Consider the following 22,919-nt stretch of genomic DNA (forward strand, 5'->3'; position numbering starts at 1 on the left):
GTACTTTTAGTCTTGTGGATACGATATTCTGAACTCACCATAACTATATTACCATTCGATAGGTGTGCTTGCCTTAGTCGTGATCGTAGTCTAGTTTAGTGGTTCATAAAATGATCATCAAGTTTTTGGCGTCGTTGCTGGGAACTAAGATATTAGGAATGCTTGATTTTTATTAATTTAGTCATTTTTATTTTATTGCATTTTATTTTTGTTTTAGTGTTATTTTTAATTAGTAACTTTCCTTTTTTTTTGCTTCTGGCAAGTCCTTGCAGTTTATGACTAGAAGAAACCCATCAGGACCTCTACATTTTGACAATGAAATTGAAAGCACGGCTTGTAGAAATCGTAGAGAAATAAGACGAAGTCTACAGTATATAGAGGAAGAGCACAAGGACGAAACCAATAAGACCGAGGAGATGGCTGAAAATCAGAATAATCTGCTACCTCCTGTGGTTGTCGCAAATCTTGTGAATTAGAATCCTGCTCCTCGTACTATGTACGACTATACTAAGCTTAATTTAGCGGGGCCTGAATCGAGTATTGTTAGACCTTCAATTGCTGCAAATAATTTTGAACTGAAACCTAGCACTATACAAATGATTCAACAGTTTGTTCAGTTTGATGGTTTGTAGGATGAAAACCCAAATACTCATTTGGCCAACTTCTTAAAGTTCTGTGATACTTTCAAAATAAATGGCGTTTCTGATGATGCCATTTGCCTTCGGTTATTTCCCTTTTCATTGAGGAATAAAGCTAAACAGTGGTTGAACTCATTACCACGAGGTTCCATCACTACTTGGGAACAAATGAACGAAAAGTTTTTACTAAAGTATTCTCTGTCGGCTAAAATGGAAAAGTTGAGGAATGATATCTTTTCTTTTGTGCAGATGGATTTAGAAACTCTTTACGATGCATGGGAGAGGTCTAAAGACTTATTAAGAAAGTGCCCTTACCATGGGTTACCTTTATGGCTACAGGTTCAAACTTTTTACAACGGTTTGAACCCCTTAACTAGGTAGTTGATCGATGCAGCTTCCAGCGGGACTCTAAATAACAAAACAACTAAGGAGGCTTATGAGTTCATTGAAGAGATGTCACTGAATAATTATCAATGGCAAGTCATGAGGACAAAGCCTAAAAAATCCGCTGGTGTTTTCAACCTCGACACGGTCACCATGTTATCAGACCAGGTAGAGCTCTTAAATAAAAAGATTGATGGTTTATGTATCCCTACGCAGGTACATCCAGTGATGCAGTGTGACACAAGTGGAGGAGGAATGAATAATCCATAATGCTTAGCTTACGACCCTAGCAATACGAACGAACAAGTCAATTATATGGGTAACAATTCTGGACCTCAAAATAACCCTTATAGTAATACTTACAATGCAAGTTGGAGGAACCATCCCAATTTCTCTTGGGGTGGTCAAGGCAATCAAAGACCACAAACCCCTCGAGGCTTTCAACCACCTTACTAGTAGGAAAAGAAGCTGAAACCATGAGGAGATGCTAACGAAATTCATCTCGGTGTCAGAAACACGTTTCTAAAACACTAAAACAGTGCTTAAAAATTAGCAAGCGTTGATTCAAGGGCTCAAGAATCAAATAGGTCAGCTTGCTAAGTTGATCTCTGAAAGACCACAAGGTAGCTTGCCTAGCAATACCGAGACTAACCGAAGAGAGCAACTCCATGCGATTACTATTCTAGATGAAGAAGGGTCAGTTGATTCCAAACCAGAACCAAGGCAAGAAGGCATGTTAAGTAAAGATAAGGTGGATAAAAGCTAGAATAAACAAAAACCGGTGAACAGAGAATATACACCTCACGTTCCATACCCTAATGCGACAAAGAAAGACTGCATAGATGAACAATTCGGTAAATTTCTTAAACTTTTGAAAAAGTTGCACATTAACTTACCGTTCATTGAAGCTCTTTCACTGATGCCCAACTCAGTAAAATTTTTAAAAGAGCTTCTGGCAAACAAACGCAAGTTAGATGATTCGTCACATGTGGAGTTAAATATAGTTTGCTTAGCGATTCTACAAAACAAACTACCTAACAAGTTGAAAGATCTAGGGAGTTTTACTATTCCCTGTTTAATTGGTAGTTTAAATATTGATAATTATTTAGCTGATTCAGGGGCAAGTATAAATGTCATGCCTTATAAAATGTTCAAATGACTAGGTCTTGGGAAACCTAAACAAACTAGGATGAGTATTCAACTGGTAGGCAAAACTATTAGATTTCCTAGGGGTATTGTTGAGGATGTACTCGTTAAGATTGATAAATTTATATTCCCAGTCGACTTTGCTGCTCTAGACATGGATGAGGATAGTGACTTACCTTTAATTCTAGGTTGGCCCTTTTTAGCAACTGCCAGAACTATCATAGATGTTGGTACAGGTGATCTAACGCTTTGTATAGGTGATGAAACAATAACTGTTTAGGCTCGTGATTCTCTTAAGACATCGAATGATAAAGGTAATATTCTAAATCCTGACAATAAGACTAATCAAGCGGTTCAACCCTCTTTGCAGAAAACACTTTTGAGAAGCATAAATGAGACACGTTCTAGTTTATGCACTAATAATGGTACCATCCATGAAACAGAATGCTACAGATAGATGAACTAGATGAATGTGGACTTATGGCAAGGAGGAGTAGAAACAACACCATGTTGAATTTAAGAATGAGTCAAATCACTTTAAGGTCAGGGATCAGGTATTGTTGGATAAAACGGACCCTCGAGTTGTCACTTCAAAGTCTAATGCAGACAGAGCAACTCCCTTCATGGTACTAACTGTTTTCCCCTATGATACAGTCGAGGTAACACTTACTAAATTCGAAACTTTTGAGGTAAATAGTACTCGAATCAAACATTATTTTGATAGAATTGATAGCAGGGATGAGGAGTCTCAACTCCTTAAACCACTGTGACCATGCGAAATTGAGGTAAGTCTAGGTTAGACTTTAAATAAGTGCTTCTCGGGAGGCAACCCGAGCACTAACACCACTAACTAATTTATTTTTATCTATTTTCCATGTTTAAATACAAGTTTTTGACCCACATGGCCTGGAAACATGGGCGTGGCCCAGGTCATGTGCTCTAACAGAGGTTAAATAGTGAGTTACATGGCTTGGGTCACGTGACCTGGACACATGGGCATGTCTTTGGCCGTGTAAAAATAGGGCTTAAATCACCAAAAATCGACAGACACGGGCTAAAAGAGGGCACATGGGCGTGCGACATTGCTATGTGACCCACATTGCCTGGACACACGGACGTGGCCTAGGCCGTGTGAAAACTGGAGCTAAATTTTCAAATTTTAAACAAGTCAGAGATCTATACGGGCAAGGCATACAGCCATGTGTTCGGGTACACGGACATGGGAGAAGCAAACAATGTAGCACACGGCCGTGCGAAACGGACGTGTGACCCACACGGCCTGGACACACGAGCGTGTCCAAGGCCGTGTGACGAACGGGCTATTAATTCCTCGATGAACACGGGCTGGAAGTCGAGTTACTCAGGCCTGTGACACGGCCGTGTGGCCCAGCACGGGCCGTTTCACGATCGTGTCCAATTTAAAACCCCCAAACCCCTTCCCCTACCCCTTCTTTCCCTTTCTTTCCCTTTTCCCCTCTTTTCTTCCATTTTCCTGTTTCCCTCCGAACCGCCACACCCACAACCATCCCACCACCATCACTGACCCCTGCGCCGTTCGTACCTCCAATCACCGGCCATCGGTTCTCCTTTCTCTTCCCTTTACTTCTATCTATTAATTTATTTCCTTATTTCTATTATTACTCTTAGTCTATTATTTTTTTCTCTTATTATTATTGTTTTCTTATTATTTATTTAGTCATTATTATGAGTTTATTTATTTACTGATTATGATTGTTTAATTTCTTGAATTTTCATTCTTCATATCTGGCCATGTGTTAACTTTCTTTCATATTTTATCCATTTCAGCAATTTTGCTCTTATTTGATGATATTTTCTTCTATCATTTAGTTAGTTAGATAGCTACTATTCTCATGATTATTTTTGTTATTTGTTGAATTATATTATTTCCATTAGAGTCTTGTTGCTAGGTTTTAGTTGACTTTTCTTGTTAATATGTTTCTTTCTAGTCTTCTTGCTCATTATTAGTACTCCCTAGGTTTCAGCATATTGTTTATTTGTTTGCTTATTGTCCTCATTCAATTATTATCATTATTATTATTATTTTCTATTTTTTCTATTGGTTTATTTATTTATTTTTGTTCGCTCTTTGGCAGGTACATTATGACGAACACTCGAGGTAAATCCAAAGTCGCCGTCTCTGCTTCAAAAAAGCGGAAGGGTCCTGGCGCGACTTCCTCGAGCGCCACTGCCGAGGTTCGTCACCTTACCTTCAATTCTCCATGGACCCACCTGAGGACTTATTCCAGCTCCTGCGCATGCGACCACTCGGTTTGGCCCGATGCATTGAATGGGCTGTTTGGAGTAGGTCGGACTAGCTAATGAGGCCCGCGCTTTCATTACTACGGCACCCTGGAACCATTTCTTTGACATCATCGAGCCCACATATATAGAGCTTACTTTGGAGTTTTGCTCGACATTTTACCTTCAGTGCGTGATGTCATCGCATGACGAGCACACTACCATTACATTTTGACTTCGTGGCTTGGTGTGACATATGAGCGTCCCTGAGTATGGCACAGTTTTGGGCATCTACACCGATGAGTTTATGGGTGCGAAAAACTTTCTTCACCTTCACCGTCACATATATTACTCACCTTCATGTTGTTGGACTGATCTCATAGCCAGTGTAACACCACAAGCCCGGCCTAGACGTTACGGCCGAATCCGGTGTGTCACATTACCTACCACTAACTAAGTTACCTAGTTTACTAAAGTTTGGGTGAGCTTTGCAAAAACCATTAATGATGTTTTAAGAGAAATGTTCCGATTCACTAGTGTGAGTCCTATCCATTATCGATTGTTAAGGGTTTAAAAAAACGTGAGTTTTGTTGTACTTTGAAAAAGTTTCATTTCGAAGACGTTTGGTTGTCGTGTCGGTTTGAAACAAGTAATTTTTTATAAATCCAGAGTTAACCAATTTCAAGGAATCAATTTAAGTGATGTGAATCTCAAGTCGAAAATGATATAAGTAATTTAAAAACCCAAAATAAAAATAATAGAGCGACCTTAGTACAAGTTTAACCAAAATAGAAATAATCAAAAATAAATGCGAAAATTAAAAAGGAAGCTACTTGAAACTTATTTAAAACCAGAAATTTAATCTTCGTGGCCACTCTGAATCCCGCCCAGCTCCAAGTCCACCAACTAGGGCTCACCTGCAAGGTTGGAAGAGAAAGGAGGTGAGTTTGGAAAACTCAGTGTAAATAGAAAACCCATCTAAAGCCCAAGTCTGCTCAAGCCCATTGGGCCTAAGCCCTATTCAGATAACTGCAGGTACTGGCGCAAAGCCCTTTTCAAAATACGCTAAACTGGGCCTTAGCCTCTTTTCAGATAACAGTATGGCCCGTAGGCCCATTCCAGAACAGAACAGACATATTAGTGTATGCAAGCCCAACCCAACCTATAACCAGCCGCTACACTCCACCCATACCAGCCCTCCACTCCATGTGGGGAGTAGCTCAACCCACCCAGCCCTACACGCCACAGTTGCAGCATAGCTGCTAAGATATCAATAACTTGAGGCAAAGCCTCCAGTATGTGGTCAAGCCACTTTCAGTACTTCCTCCATCAATAACCCAGTCCCATGCATCAGATAATAATAACATGGCATGCAGTAAATAGTAACAGTCAAACATGCATTCAGGTTAACCATAAACCCTAGGGGTATATCAGTAATTTTGCTCCTTGGAGTAAAACTGTAAACTTTTCACCTATAAAGGTATTTCAGTAATTTTATCAGTTTTAAGGGTTCTCATGAATATTACTGATCCTTACTAGCCCATTTGTCATCATGATAATTTATTTATCTCAATTTCACAATTTTAGCCATTGGGCCTAAAACCCCTAATGGGCCTACGGTGTCCATTAGTAATTTAAGCCCATTTAATTCAAGTTTTATGACCAGTTTACCGATTTAAGCAGTTTCGATTCTACAGTCTAACAGAACATACTTATTGCCTATTTTTTTATATTATAATTATTTTATTATTTACCCGTATGGGCCCAATTTTAGCCTATCGAGGCCCAATTACCGAAGTGCACGAAACTTCACACACGACTAACTTACCACTTGTGATTTCAGATCTAATGATTTCTAAACATCTTGTGAGCACTCGCACACTCACAAGCCCTCGAAATGCCAAAATTTCAGCATTTCAGCTTTTACCGAATTGAACTATGAGGGGGTGTTCGATACACACCTGTTTCGCAACAACTGCTACTGAGATCCCTTACGATGTCCTACAATTGATTACCACAATTCTTAGATTGCAACCCACAACAACCAATCTCAATATCCAGTAACCCATATTCGAACCATCCCTCTAAAGCCTTTAGAATCTTACCTTTTTGTCGAAAACCGATGACTAGATCTAAGTCTAGTTGTTCCAAAGATCCAAGCCTCCGATCAAACCTCTAGAAGACAGTAATCACCAAAAGAAATCGTCGGTTAAAGACCCTTAAAGCCATATGCCCAAATCGACAGCCTCCCTAGATTTTAGGGACTTCGGCTTTTCTAAATTGTAAAATAAGACTAGATCTGAGGTGATGAGCACTTACCACTTATTCCTCTTTGATTTCTACGCAGATCTGATGCAGATCTATCCTCTAAACGATAGTAGAACTCGAATCCAGGAGATCTGAAGTTTCGGCTATAAGTTCCTAAATCTATGGTATTTCGACTTTTTAAGTGATGAAGAAGATGACGATTTGAGGCTATAACTTTGAGGTAATGTTGCTGATAGATACTAAGGGTTTAGAGAAGATGAAAGTTGATCAAAAAGAACAAAAATAACTGAAGGATTTTGGCTTAAAGAAATCGGCACAAGAAGTGAGTTTTTGGGATTTCGGCTTTTATGGTAATCGGCTATGGAGGTTTTGTGGAGGATGGGACTGACAGAGGAGGTGAGTAAGGTGATCAGAAGGTTTTGGCTAGAAGAAAAAGGCAAAAAGGAAGAAAGAAAATAGAGGACAAAGAGAGGAAGAAGAAATCGGCACCAAGGAGAAGGGATTTGCGTTTTCGGCTTTTGTGAGAACTCAGAAAGGATGAATGACAGTGAAAGCTTTCAGGTGGCTAACCCTAATTCTCCAAGACAGAAAAAGGAAAGAACCTAACCCTAATATCAACTAAAAAAATCAGCCCAACCTCCCTAAGGCCCTTGCCGAAATTCACTTAAGTAATCACATGCCCGACACATGCCTAAAATTAAAAAGTAACAATATGCCTACCTTGCAACTTGAACCTTGGACTTTTAATTCCTTCCCAGAAGTCATTTCTTTAGGAATTTAGTGGCACCACCTTGCCACTTTACCAAGGCCTTATTTTTGTCGTAATTTACGAAGTTCTTCTTAAAAGCCCACTTAACCAAGTCTCCTATTCACTTAAAATCCAACCTTGATATTTTACCGTGTTTAACTTAGGCTTGGGCCTTCTAAAGGCCTACTAACACATTTAAACACAATTCCAATATTCAGAACACCAAAATTTCAAAATTTACCAAAAATCACAGAAACCCGGAAAATCCCAAAAATCTGGGCGCTACAACTCTACCCCCTTTAAAAAAATTTCGGCCTCGAAATTTACCTGATCCAAATAATTGAGGGTATTGTTGACGCATAGTCTCTTTTCAATCCCAAGTAGCCTCTTCCCTTCCATGGTTACGCCACAGTACTTTCACCAATGGAACCGACTTCCTTTTTAAAACTTTAACCTCTCGATCTAAAATTTGCACGGGTTCCTCCTCAAAGGTCAAATCAGTCTTTACTTCAATCTCCTCCACTGGCACAACATGTGAAGGATCCGATCGATATTGTCTCAACATGGACACATGAAAGACGTCATGGATTCTTTCCAACTCCGGTAGTAACTCTAACTGATATGCTGCTGGCCCTACCCGTTTAAGAACCTGATAAGGCCCTATAAACCACGGACTCAGTTTGCCTTTCTTGCCGAACCTCAAGATCTTCTTCCAAGGTGAAACCTTCAAGAAAACTATATCCCCAACAGCAAACTCAATCTCTTTACGCTTTAGATCTGCATATGACTTCTGTCTATCAGATGCCTCCTTTAATCGATCTCTTATCAACTTAACCTTACTTTCAGTATCTACCACTAATTCCAGTCCAAGCACTTGTCGTTCACCCAACTCTGTCCAACACGTAGGCGTACGACATCTTCGCCCATAAAGTGCCTCATATGGAGCCATCTGAATACTTGCTTGGTAGCTGTTGTTGTAAGCAAACTCTGCCAATGGCAAGTAGTCTTCCCAACTACCACGAAAATCGATGATACAACCTCTTAACATATCCTCCAAAACTTGAATAACCCTTTCCGACTGTCCATCTATCTGAGGGTGAAAAGCAGTACTGAAATCCAATTGTGTACCCAATGCCTCCTGCAACCTCTGCCAGAACCGAAATGTAAACCTAGGGTCTCGATCAGAAATAATCGACACTGGCACCCCATGCAGTCGCACTATCTCTGCCACATACAACTTGGCCAACTTTTGCAGTGAGTAATCAGTACGAATAGGTATGAAATGGGCAGATTTCGTTAACCTATCCACAATTACGCACACAGAATCTTTCTTGGTGGGTGTAAAAGGTAGCCCACTCACGAAGTCCATAGTTACTCTCTCCTACTTCCATAGTGGAATTTTCACCGGTTGTAGTAATCCAGAAGGCAATTGGTGTTCGACCTTAACTTGCTGGCACGTCAGACATTTCCCAACCAATTTAGTCACCTCTCATTTTTGTCTAGGCCACCAGTACACCTCTCCCAGGTCTCGATATAACTTATTTCCTCCAGGATGCATAGCACAAAGTCCACCATGAGCCTCTTTTAGAATTGACCGCCTCAATTCAGGGTCTTTCGGAATACAAACTCTTCCGCGAAAGCATAGAACTCCGTCAGTATTCAGTCCAAAATCCTCATTTTCACCATTCTTAACTTGCCGAAACCGAAGAACTAACAAATCATCTTTCAACTATTTTTCTTTAATCTGTTCAGTCCAAGTAGGCCTCACTTGCAATTCTGCCAACAGACTTCCATCGTCGAACAGACTTAAACGTGCAAACAAGGCTCTCAAATCAGCAACAACCCTTCGACTTAAAGCATCAGCCACCACATTAGCCTTACTTGGGTGGTACTCAATCGAACAGTCATAATCCTTAAACAACTCTATCCATCTTCGTTGCCTAAGGTTTAACTCCTTCTGAGTCAACAGATACTTTAGGCTCTTATGGTCTGTGTATATAATACACTTTTCTCCATATAAGTAATGTCTCTATATTTTCAATGCAAAGATCACTGCTGCTAGCTCTAAATCATGCGTAGGGTAGTTCGCTTCATGAGGCTTAAGCTGTTGCGAAGCATAAGCGACCACCTTACCTTCTTGCATTAGTACGCATCCTAACCCCACATGCGATGCATCGTTGTACATAGTGAAGTCCTTCCCAGACTCTGGTTGAATCAACATTGGCGCCTCAGTCAATACCTTTTTCAACTGGTCAAAAGCTTTCTGCTATTTTTTAGTTTAGACAAATGCTACTCCTTTCCTTAACAGTTTCGTCAATGGTGCAGCAACAGAGAAAATCCCTCTACAAACCTTCTGTAATAGCCTACCAGACCCAGAAAACTCTGAATTTCTGATACTGACTTTGGTGGTTTCCATTCCAAAACTGCCTCAATTTTCCAAGGATCCACTCTAATTCCTTCGGCAGAAACCACATAACCTAGAAAAGTCACTTCTCGCAACCAGAATTCACACTTACTAAACTTCGCATGAAGTTGCTTCTCTCTCAGCACTTGCAGCACAATACATAGATGCTCATCATGCTTCTCCTCAGTTTCCGAATATACCAGAATATCATTGATAAAAACGACCACGAATCGGTCCAAGTAAGGTTGAAATACTTGATTCATCAGATCCATGAAAGCTGCAGGTGCATTCGTCAACCCAAACGGCATAACTAGAAACTCGTAATGACCATATCGAGTTCTGAATGCTGTCTTATGAATATCCACTTCCTTTACCCTTAGTTGATGGTATCAGATCAAAGGTCAATCTTGGAAAATACCGAAGCTCCTCTAAGTTGGTCAAATAAATCGTCAATTCTAGGCAGTGGGTATTTGTTCTTTATCGTCAGTTTGTTCAACTGGTGTATATACGCATCGTCCCGTCCTTTTTCTTCACAAACAAGACCGGTGCTCCCCATGGAGACACACTCGGTCTAATGAACCCTCTATCTAAAAACTCTTAGATTTGAGCTTTCAGTTCCACTAACTCCTTTGGTGTCATCCTATAGGGTGTGATGGACACTGGAGCTGTTCCAGGCAGCAAATCGATTCCAAACTCGACTTCTCGATTCGGAGGTAATCCAGGAAGCTCTTCTGGGAAAACATCTCGGAATTCTCTAACAGTTCTGACTGTCTCCACAGTCAGATCCTCAGTTTCAGCTTGGCTTACAAAAGCCAAATATGCCTCGCATCCCTTACGCATTAGTTTCTCAACCCCCAAAGCCGATACTACATTGGACAACTAATCTCTTCGTTTTCCAATAATCATTACCTCTTCATCCTCGACAGCCCTTAACACCATCCTCTTAGCTGCACAATCCAGAGTTGCCCTATGCTTGGTCAACTAGTCAATCCCTAGGATCAAATCGAATTCTCTGAACGGTAACTCCATCAAGTCTCCATAGAAAATCCTACCTTGAGTCTCTAAAGGCACCTCCCTAAAGAGTTTCTCTACCTTAACCGAGTGACCTAAAGGACTTATCACAATTACCCCACACACAGTCTCCTCAAAGTGTACACCCAATGCCCTAGAAATGTCACATGCAACATACAAATGAGTTGACCCCACATCTATCAGAGTAGTATAAGGTACGCCAGAGATAAAAAAACGTACCAGTTATGACATCAGGTGCGTCACCCTCTTCGCGGCGATGAGCAGTATATACCAAAGCTGGCTGACGAGCCTCAGCATTAAAAGCACCCCTGCCAGATGCCCCACGTCCACGGCCATTGCCACCGCCACCTTGTCCACGACCTCTCGGCGGCGACGGTCCACCTTGCGCTGGTTGCACAGGTTGCACATCCCCTTGTTCAGCCACTTGAGTCAGGGCTGGCCTCCTAGGACAATCCCTGATCCTATGTTCCTTTGACCCACAATGAAGACAAGCCCCAATACGCTTCCAGCATTCCCCCAGATGCATTCTGCCACAATCTTCACAAGCTTGTGGTCTAACTGTGTTCACCAGAACTACTTGAACTGGTTCCTCCATCCTAGCTCTATTAACATTTCAGTTTGCAGCACCAGCTGGTCTAGCATCCCTCCTGAATCAGTTTCGAACCCTATCGCGATTCTTCTGTTCGGCTTGCTTCACCTCTTCGGCTATCTTAGCCTTCTCTACCAGTGCAGCAAAATCGTGCTCTTTCTGCAGAGTATCAGCACTCTTAACTCATCCCTGAGGCCATCCTCAAAATGAACACTGCGCTCATATTCGGTGGAGACGATGCCACTAGCGTATCGGCTCAATCGCAGAAACTCTGCCTCATATTCAGCAACGGTCTTACTACCCTGGGTCAGATTCAGGAATTCCTTTCTTCATGCATAAAAATAGCTAGCTCCAATATATTTCGCCTTGAAGGACTGCTTGAACAACTCCCATGTTACCCTCTCTGCTGGGGTACCCTCTCTCACAGTGATCCACCACTAATACGCCTCATCCCGTAGTAACGACACCGCTCCTTCTAACTTCTGCTCCACTGAACAGTCCAGGTCATCCATAATTCGCTCCGTGGCTTCCAGCCAGTACTAAGCTACATTTGGGGCTACTCCAGATACACCCCTAAAAACCTCCGTTCTGTTGCCCCGGAGTCGCTCAGAAATAGACCCCCTATTCATGGGCCTGACATTAGCTCCGGCCACCATTTCCAAAACTCTCAACATGGCCTGGGATAGAGCGTCGTCCCCTGCGGCCCGATCATACGGCCCATTATCATCCATCGGTGGTGGTTGTGCCTCACCAGCTGGCATGTGTTCAGAAGACAAAGATCCAGCTTGAGTACTACCTCGGCCTCGACCACGGCCTCTTCCCCGAGTAGCTCTTGTACTCATATCGATTTATCTGATTACGAATTTTATGACATTATTTTACTGTTTCAATTGTTTATTACAAAATATCTTATGAATAGATAAAGTTTCAGAGTTGTTCTTGCACAATCGCAGTTTAGCTACTGTCTCAGTTTCCTAGGGCCTAGTTTACCCTACAGTCTCAATTTGTAGCCTTAATACTACCTTATCTATAGTACTATATCTAAGGCTCAGTACTATCTACAGTATTATTTTTAGTACTATATATATAGAGCAGAAAGATACTTACAGACTTGGTGCCGGGGATTCAGTGTGCCACCTTATCAGATTTCAGACAAACGCAAAAGATTTAGGCCTTTTTAAAATCCATTTGATTTAAAAAAAAAGTTTGAAAATTTATCTCCTTTAACCAGAAAATTTATTTTCAGAAGTCGATTTTTTCCAAAAATACCCTCTTTGGGCTTAAAGTTTTGAAAACCTTTTTGGACCCGATCTGCAGCCCAGTTATTGCAACCGGGCTTTGATACCACTAAATGTAACACTACAAACTTGGCCTAGACGTTATGGTCGAATCCGGTGTGTCACATTACCTACCACTAACCAAGTTACCTAGTTTACTAAAGTTTGGGTGAGCTTTGCAAAAACCATTAATGAAGTTTTAAGAGAAATGTTTCGATTCACTAGTGTGAGTCCTATCCATTATTGATTGTTAAGGGTTTAGAAAAACGTGAGTTTTGTTGTACTTTGAAAAAGTTTCGTTTCGAAGACGTTTGGTTGTCGTATTGGTTTGAAACAAGTAATTTTTTATAAACCCAGAGTTAACCAATTTCAAGGAATCAATTTAAGTGATGTGAATCTCAAGTCGAAAACGATTTAAGTAATTTAAAAACCCAAAATAAAAATAATAGAGCGGCCTTATTACAACTTTAACCAAAATAGAAATAATCAAAAATAAATGCGAAAATTAAAAAGGAAGCTACTTGAAACTTATTTAAAACTAGAAATTTAATCTTCGTGCCCACTCTGAATCCCGCCCAGCTCCAAGTCCACCAACTAGGGTTCACCTGCAAGGTTGGAAGAGAAAGGGGGCGAGTTTGAAAAACTTAGTGTATATGGAAAACCCATCCAAAGCCAAGTCAGCTGAAGCCCATTGGGCCTAAGCCCTATTTAGATAATCATGGTATCGGGTCAAGCCCTTTTCAAAATACGCTAAACGGGCCTTAGCCCTTTTCAGATCTTGATATGGCCCGTAGGCCCATTCCGAAGCAAACGAGACATATTCGTGTATGCAAGCCCAACCCGACCTATAACCACCGCTACACTCCACCGTACCACCCTCCACTCCATGTGGGAATAGCTCAACCACCCGACCCTACACTCCACAGATAAAAGCATAGTTGCTCAGATATCGATAAGTTGAGGCAAAGCCTCCGAGACGTGGTCAAGCCACTTTCGAGTACTTCCTCCATCAATAACCCAATCCCATGCATCGATAATAATAACATGGCATGCAGTAAATAGTGTGATCAAACATGCATTCAGGTCAACCCTAAACCCTAGGGGTATATTAGTAATTTTTCTCCTTGGAGTAAAACTATAAACTTTTCACCTATAAAGGTATTTCAGTAATTTTATCAGTTTTAAGGGTTCTCATGAATGTTACGGTCCTTACTAGCCCATTTTTCGTCGCAGTAATTTATTTATCTCAATTTCACAATTTTAGCCATTAGGCCCTAAAACCTCTAATGGGCCCTACAGTGTCCATTAGCAATTTAAGCCCATTTAATTCAAGTTTTATGACCAGTTTACCGGTTTAAGCAGTTTCGATTCTACAGTCTAACAGAACATACTTATTGCCTTTTTTTATATTATAATTATTTTTATTATTTACCCGTATGGGCCCAGTTTTAGCCTATCGAGGCCCAATTACCGAAGTGCATGAAACTTCACACACGACTAACTTACCACTTGCGATTTTAGATCTAATGATTTCTAAATGTCTTTTGAGCACTCGTACACTCACAAGCCCACGAAATGCCAGAATTTTGGCATTTCGGCTTTTGCCGAATTGAACTATGAGGGGGTGTTCGATACACACCTGTTTCACGACGACTGCTACTGAGATCCCTTACGATGTCCTCCAATTGATTACCACAATTCTTAGATTGCAACCCACAACAACCAATCTCAATATCCAGCAACCCATATTCGAACCATGCCCTTAAAGCCTAAAGAATCTTACCTTTTTGCCGAAAACTGATGACTAGATCTAAGTCTAGTTGTTCCAAAGATCCAAGCCTCCGATCAAACCTCTAGAAGACAGTAATCACCAAAAGAAATTGTCGGTTAAAGACCCTTAAAGCCCTATGCCCAAATCGACAGCCTCTCTAGATTTTAGGGACTTCGGCTTTTCTAAATTGTAAAATAAGACTAGATCTGAGGTGATAAGCACTTACCACTTATTCCTCTTTGATTTCTACGTAGATCTGATGCAGATCTATCCTCTAAATGATAGTAGAACTCGAATTCAAGAGATCTGAAGTTTCGGCTATAAGTCCCTAAATCTATGGTATTTTGGCTTTTTAAGTGATGAAGAAGATGACGATTTGAGGCTATAACTTTGAGGTAATGTTGTCGATAGATACTAAGGGTTTAGAGAAGATGACAGTTGATCAAAAAGAACAAAAATAACTAAAGGATTTTGGCTTAGAGAAATCGGCACAAGAAGTGAGTTTTCGGGATTTCGGCTTTTATGGCAATCAGCTATGGAGGTTTTGTGGAGGATGGGATTGACAGAGGGGGTGAGTAAGGTGATCAGAAGGTTTCAGCTAGAAGAAAAAAGCAAAAAGGAAGAAAGAAAATGGAGGAAGAAAAAATCGGCACCAAGGAGAAGGAATTTACGTTTTCGGCTTTTGTGAGAACTCAGAAAGGATGAATGACAGTGAAAGCTTTCAGGTGGCTAACCCTAATTCTCCAAGACAGAAAAAGAAAATAACCTAACCCTAATATCAACTAAAACAATGGGCTCAACCTCCCTAAGGCCCTTGCAAAAATTCACTTAAGTGATCACATGACCGGCACATGCCTAAAATTAAAAAGTAACAATATGCCTACCTTACAACTTGAACCTTGGACTTTTAATTCCTTCCCAGACGCCATTTTTGTAGGAACTTAGTGGCGCCACCTTGCCACTTTACCAAGGCCTTATTTGTGTCGTAATTTACGAAGTTCTTCTTAAAAGCCCACTTAACCAAGTCTCCTATTCACTTAAAATCCAACCTTGATATTTTACCGTATTTAACTTGGGCTTGGGCCTTCAAAAGGCCTACTAACACATTTAAACACAATTCCAATATTCAGAACACCAAAATTTCAAAATTTACCAAAAGTCACAGAAACCCAAAAAATCTCGAAAATCAAGGCGTTACAGCCAGTCAGATCCCGTATGATGCGAGTCACTCTAAGGTGACATCTCTTTCTCTGGCTCTACGATACATTCACACCTTATTAGCTCACACTTTGACTGGTAGGAGAGAGAGCACAGGAGTTGTAAGCACTACTGATGCGTACTATCTTTGGAGCATGGCAACTGGCCACATATTTAACTTCGCTTATTTCATTGCTCTCACCTTTCGCCATTAGACAAATCACCACAGGAAGGGTCCCATCTATCTAGGCCCTTACGTGACTCGCCTCGCTCAACACTTCGATTTACTCGACACACCAGAGCAGTCCTCGACACTTACCCTAGTCGATCAGATGTCCCCTCAGGGCATCTCGAGCATGATCCACATAAGGATGATCGAGCGACGACGTGGAGTGGACCCCCCTCAGTACAGACTAGTCCAGTCTGACATTCAGCATGACCTAGAGGACTTCACTGATGATGTTCCTCCCTATCACGAGGACCCACCATAGCCTCTACCATCGAGTCACCGACATACTTCCTCTGCTGCTAGCTCCCTATGTGTATCCTCCGAGGAGTTCACTAGTTTCCATCAATACTGTGCTCAGAGGTTCGAAAGTATTGATGCGACTTTACAGCAGATCTATCAGTATCTTGATGTCGCTCCTCAAGTGCCAGCGACTCGTGACACTGATCAGTTTGATGATGAGGATCATTGAGTCCGATTATTTTTATGTTTATGTTTATTTTTATTTTTATCTTTTATTTTATTTTTATTTTGAGTTTTATTTTTCTATTTTGAACTTTATATTAATTATTATGGTTTCTAATCAAGTAACCCTCTTAATATTCTTCAGTATTGTGTTTATTTTCTTGTCAATTGCTCAAAATTTTGCACTCTCTCCACATTTATCTAGAATTCTGCTTTTACTATTTTGGGAAATTCATCCGCCATTCAAGGCAGTTTCAATTATCTCCCTATCTTATGATATTTTATTTCTCTTATGATTTATATCTATTTGTACATTGAGGACAATGTACATCTTAAGTGTGGGAGGTTATTTATATAGTTATTTGAAAATCCCTGAAATATACCTTGTGCTTAAGTAATTTTCTCATATTACTGTTAGAATGAATTTTTCTTCGATTTATGATTCTTATTAACATGTTCAGATTAAATTCATAGATACTTGTGCATTGATGGTTTAAACTTTAAGACACTAGAGAATCAAGCATGATAAGTCTATTTTCAGAATTAAAATTTTTAGGATGTTTCCCTAAATTGAGGTATTACCTTGAAGTTTGAAAATTTGCAAGATTGACATCAAAAGCCATAATTTTTGTGAGATTTTGAGCTTGTAGAGCATACATTTTTTTCATGCTCACTTTATTATTGGTTATGAGTGTGTTAATATTGAATTGTTATTCTAGAACTTGCTTCGATTATACATGTCAAGACCACACCTTTGATTTGATATACTGAGATGATAAAGGCACCTAGGTTTTAACTCACTTACCCCACAAAAAGGTTACCTACACAAATTAACCCTTAGTGAACCCCTTTGAGCCTAACAAACCGTTTCTTAATTTATCCTTAATATTAAACCATACAACATATTTTTTTATTCGTTGAGAATTTTTCCTATTTTATTGACTCTCTTTTTTTCAAGATTTGATTTGGTTAAATGCCTAAGTATGTTCTTTTATTTTAGTTGTATCATTTTATCTTATTATTCATTCATTCATTCAAAAAAAGAAAAAGAAAAAAAATATACATACATGTTGATTATTATTAGTTCTTTGTCTGCAGCTTAAGTAGTTAATTTCATATTCTGAGAAGAAGCTCATGTTCATTTTTAATAAATTCGATTCATGTAATTATTTAGTGTTAGTTTATTTTTCTGGTTAGGAATTTTATCAATTGGATCTCGATTCTAACCTTATTTTTAAGCCTTTATCCACACCTCTAACCCAAGCCCCGTTACAACCCTTTAAAGACTTTTTGATTTGTATATCATATCATTTACAGTGGTGGAGATTTGATTTTCATGCAAGCTTATGGTAATAATTTTTCATGTTTGATTCTTGAGTGCTTAATTTTTTAACCTTAAACACTTTGAGTGATTTGAGTGGATCTTTAGTGAGGATGTCAATTATTGTTGATTTTTGAATTAAAGGTAATTATTTAGATAAGGGGGAATACCTGTGTTTTCATGCTTTAAAAATGATAGACTTTGATTACTTGTGCATTTAGTGTTCTTTTAGTTGAATTATCAATGTATGATTATTTGTGAAATTATAATAAAACATTATTGATGAGAATTATGAATTGAGAGAGTTAAATTTTAATTGTGAGTTAAGGATTTTGCTTGAGGACAAGCAAACGTTTAAGTGTGGGGATAATTGATAAACCATAAAACACATTCTAATCCCATACTTAGCATGATTTATCATATAATTTAGTGAATTAGATGCTCTTAATCCTTTAATTTCATGTTTTTTTACTTAAGAGAGCATAGGGGAACAAAAGGAGTAGAAAATAGGCAAAAAATAGATAAAACAGGCTGATTGAAAGATCCATACGGCCAAGAAGAATTCCACATGGGCTGAGCACACACCCGTGTGATCCACATGGGCTGGCCACACACCTATGTGGCATCCCGTGTCAATATCGCTCTCGGTTTTCTAAATACGCGAAAAAAGCCAATTTTTAGTGTTTCTGAGCAATCTAAAGTCTACAAATACATACCAGAAGAAGACCTAAGGGGACACACAAAACAGAAAGTAGAAATTACTCGAAGAAAGCCGTTGGAATCATCTCAGAAGTAGATCCACGTCAAGATTGAATATCTCTATTCAAATTTCTCTCGAAGTTTATTTGGGTTTTTCATGTCTTGTTGTTTTTCTAATTTGAGATGTCTTCCTTTTATATTACAAATTAAATTCCCTAGATACCTAGGGAAGATGAAACCTAAGATGGATCTTATTATTTAATATTCTGAATTTAATGATAAATACTTGTTCTTGTTCTTAATTATGTGTTATTAATTCTTGCTTTAATATTTTTAGGATATTATTCCAAGTTCGATGTGCTTATTAAGTGGAGCAAAAGTCTTTGTTTAAGAGTAGATCTCACATAATTAAGCAGAGTTGCATGCAACCCTAGAAATAGGGCGACATATATCTATCGGATTAGAGTCAAATCTAATAAGGGAATCCATAGATCGAGTTAATGTGACGATAGGGGTTTTAATTAGAAAGAGATTTTGATTAATCAACCTAGAGTGAGTTGTTATATTAACATAAATTAGGGATTTCTACGGATCAAGACAAGTGAATAAATTGTTTGATTCAGATTCAGAATAATAAGTGAAGTCTAGGTGGATCCTTCCTTGGGTATTGCCTTTATAATTGGTTTATTCGATTATTTTCTTCACTCTCTATCGCGTGCAGTAGTTAATTAGTTAGTTAATTTTAAATTAGAACAAACCCCTTATATTTTAGGCTAAATAATAGAAAGATAGTTAATACTAGTACTTTTAGTCCTTGTGGATATGATATTCTGGACTCACCATAACTATATTACCATTCAATAGGTGCGCTTGCCTTAGTCGTGATCATAGTCTAGCTTAGTGGTTCATAAAACGATCATCATAGGCCAAACAGGCCGGAGTGTTCACAATGTGGTAGAAGTCATTTCGGTGAATGCCGAGTGAATGAAAGAGGTTGCTTCAAATGTGGATCTTTGGACCACTTCATTCGAGACTGCCCTAAATTAGATGAGAAAGAGAAGAAGCAAGACGTGAGGGCGAGTAGTGCTCCTACTAGGGGTAGACCAAAAACGAACCCGGGCAGTAAGGCTAGTAGTAGAGGTGCCCCTAGAGATTTAGCTGTGAGGTCCAAGTGCCGTGCGCCTGCAAGGACTTCTGTCATTCACACTCGCGAAGAGGCATCTTCACCAGATGTGATTACTGGTACTTTTTCTCTTCACGATATCTCTGTTATTACTTTGATTGATCCGGGGTCTACTCATTCCTATGTATGTATGAAATTAGTACCCCGTATGAATATGTTTGTTAAGTCCACTGAATTTGTAATAAAAGTGTCAAACTCATTAGGCATACATGCGATAGTTGATAAAGCGTGTAGAGATTTTCCTTTGATGATTAGAGGTTATTGTTTTCTGGCTAACCTCATACTACTACCATTTGATGAATTTGACCTAATTCTTGGCATGGATTGGTTAACTGCTCATAATGTGATAGTGAATTGTGCTAGCAAGTTCATTGAAATGAAATGTGAGAATGGGGATATTCTTCGAGTTGAATCAGGTGAACTGGATAACTCACCAGTACTGATTTCGTCTTTGATTGCCGAGAAATATTTAAGAAAAGGGTATGAGTCCTACCTAGCATTTGTGTTGAACACTAAAGAGTCAGAGGTGAAAATTGAGACAGTGCCGGTGGTATGTGAGTATCTGGATGTGTTTCCGAAAGGGTTGCCCAAATTACCTCCAACCAGAGAAATTGAGTTTCGCATCGAGTTAGTCCTTGGTGCAACACCTATCTCGATTGCTCCGTATAGAATGGCTCCAACAGAGTTAAAGGAGTTCAAGGCTCAGTTACAAAATTTAACGGATAAGGGTTTTGTAAGACCGAGTTATTCACCGTGGGGTGCTCCGCGATGAGATTGTGCATAGACTATCGACAGCTCAACAAGGTAACCATGAAGAACAAGTATCCCTTGCCAACGATCGATGATCTATTCGATCTGTTGAGAGGAGCCACCGTGTTTTCTAAGATAGACTTAAGGTCAAGCTACTATCAGCTAAGGGTTAAAGAGCAAGGTGTACCGAAAATCGTGTTTAGGACGAGGTATAGGCACTATGAGTTTCTTGTTATGCCCTTTGGTTTAACAAATGATCCTGCGGTGTTTATAGATTTGATGAACCGCATTTTTTGGCCATATTTGGATAAGTTACTCGCGTGATGAGAATGATCATGCGGAGCATCTGAGAACAGTTTTACAAACCTTGAGAGATAAGCAGTTGTTTTCCAAGTTTAGTAAGAGTGAATTTTGGCTTAAGGAGGTCAGATTCTTAGGACACATTGTGTCAGGAGATGGAATTAGAGTTGACTCGAATAAGATCTCGGCTATTGTTGAGTGGAAATCGCTGAGGAATGTGACAGAGGTTCGAAGCTTTCTGGGTTTAGCTGGGTACTACAGAAGATTCATGAATGAATTCTTTCTGATAGCTACTCTGATGACAAGATTGTTACAAAAGGATGTCAAGTTCGAATGGACAGAGAAGTGCCAGCAGAGTTTTGAGAAATTAAAGGCTTTGTTGACTGAGGCCCCAGTTTTAGTGTAACTAGAATCGGGGAAAGAATTTGTCGTATATAGCAACACCTCCCTAAATGGATTAGGGTGCGTGCTCATGCAAAAAGGCAAAGTGATTGCATATGCCTCGAGACAACTTAAGCTGCATGAGAGAAATTACCTGTCCCATGATTTGGAGCTAGCAGCGATAGTATTCGCATTAAAGATTTGGAGACACCATTTGTATGGTGAGAGATGCCGGATATTCACCAACCATAAAAGTCTAAAATATTTGATGTCTTAGAAAGAGCTGAATTTACGGCAAAGGAGATGGTTGGAGTTAAAAAAAGATTATTAGTTGATAATAGACTATCACCAGGAAAGGCAAATGTAGTCGCTGACGCTTTGAGTATAAAGTCATTATTTTCCCTGAGGGCTATGAATGCTCAGTTCATCATGACTAGTGATGGTTCGGCACTGGCAGAGTTGAGAGCTAGACCAATGTTCCAGCAAGAGATTTGTGAAGCTGAAAAAGTGATAAGGAATTGCAAGCTAAGATGACTTAGTGTGAAATGGGAAATGAATCAGAGTTTAGTATTAGTACCGACGGTTGTGTGATGTTCCAAAATAGGATTTGTGTACCCAAGGACAGTGAGCATATTAAGAGGATTTTACGGAAGGCGTATAGGAGATGTTTGTCTATCCATTCGGGTAGTGTGAAAATGTATAACGACTTAAAGAAAATGTATTGGTGGTGGGGAATGAAAAGAGACATTTTAGAGTTTGTCTCTAAGTGTCTAGTGTGTCAACAAGTGAAGGCTGAACATCAAGTACCTTTGGATCTACTTCAGCCTATCACAATCCCTGAGTAGAAGTAGGATCGGATTACTACGGATTTTGTTACGAGTTTGCCGGTAACCTCGAAGAAAAAGGATATTGTTTGGGTTGTTGTGGATAGGTTAACAAAGTCGACACATTTTATACCAGTGCGTACCGACTACTCCCTTGAGAAATTGGCTGATTTGTATGTTTCAGAGATAGTGAGGCTTTACAGGGTACCCTTATCGATTATCTTGGATAGGGATCCAAGGTTTACCTCAAGGTTTGGGAAGAAGTTGCAAGAGGCATTGGGAACATAACTGAATTTTAGTAAAGCATTTCACCCGCAAAACGACGGTCAATCGGAGAGAGTCATTCAGATCTTAGAAGACACGTTGCGATGTTGAGTTCTCGAGTTCCAAGGCAGCTGGGAAAAGTATTTGTCGCTAGTTGAATTCGCCTATAACAACAGTTATCAGTCAAGTTTGAAAATGGCACCTTATAGGCTTTCTATGGGCGTAAGTGTCGAACACCCTTGTATTGGACCGAGTTGAGAGAGAATCAAATACACGTGGTTTACTTAGTTAAAGAGACCGAAGAAAAAGTTAAGGTGATTCGCGACTGTTTGAAGACCGCCTCAATAGACAAAAATCCTACGCGGATTTGAAACGGAAAGAGATCGAGTTTCAAGTTGGGGATAAAGTGTATTTGAAAGTATCTCCATGGAGAAAGGTTCTCCGATTCAGAAAAAAAGGCAAGTTGAGTCCTCGTTTCATAAGACCTTATGAGGTTACCGAGAGAGTGGGGCATGTGGTCTATCGATTTGGCTTTGCCGTTAGAGTTAGAAAAGATTCACGATGTGTTTCATGTGACCATGTTACGTCGATATAGATCGAACCCTTAGCATGTGATTGCGAAAACAAAGGTCAAAATCCATCCGGACATGACTTATGGTGAATAGCCGGTCAAGGTTTTGGCTCGAGAAGTCCAACAGTTGAGGAATAAAAGTATAGCACTCGTGAAAGTTTTGTGGCATAGACATGGAGTCGAGGAAGCCACGTGGGAACTCGAGGAGACCGTGAGAGACCA

The 22,919-nt window shown here is 39.8% G+C and overlaps 1 non-coding gene across 1 annotated transcript; it reads right to left on the bottom strand.

The window, feature by feature from the left end:
• Window positions 1-854: 854 nt before the first annotated feature.
• LOC128291127 (small nucleolar RNA R71) lies at window positions 855-961 on the bottom strand. The gene has a single exon (XR_008280903.1). It is a non-coding gene; the product is annotated as a small nucleolar RNA R71 (small nucleolar RNA).
• Between the last annotated feature and the right edge of the window lie 21,958 nt (window positions 962-22,919).

This window comes from Gossypium arboreum, chromosome 3, assembly GCF_025698485.1.
Source record: "Gossypium arboreum isolate Shixiya-1 chromosome 3, ASM2569848v2, whole genome shotgun sequence".
In the NCBI taxonomy this organism is placed as follows: domain Eukaryota; kingdom Viridiplantae; phylum Streptophyta; class Magnoliopsida; order Malvales; family Malvaceae; genus Gossypium; species Gossypium arboreum.